Consider the following 319-nt stretch of genomic DNA (forward strand, 5'->3'; position numbering starts at 1 on the left):
CAACCAGGGTGCAGAATAAGTTATTCTTCATCTGAGGTAATCTTACGATCATTTCATAATTAAATTATATTTCGAATTCAAATAGTTACATTCCTATTGATTCACTACATAAAATTTGATATAAGAAAATAAAAATATAGATCATAAGACAAGAAAATTTGCAGTTTATGTGTATTTTAGACTATGTTTTTATGTTTGTAATTTTACATAACATAAAATTTTTTTTACAGCGATTATATATTTTCTTACGGTCCCTTTTTGCGTCGGAAATAAGACAAAACTTACGGGACGTAAATTTACGATGCATTGATGGTAAAAT

Source organism: Triticum aestivum, chromosome 2A, assembly GCF_018294505.1.
Source record: "Triticum aestivum cultivar Chinese Spring chromosome 2A, IWGSC CS RefSeq v2.1, whole genome shotgun sequence".
NCBI lineage: Eukaryota > Viridiplantae > Streptophyta > Magnoliopsida > Poales > Poaceae > Triticum > Triticum aestivum.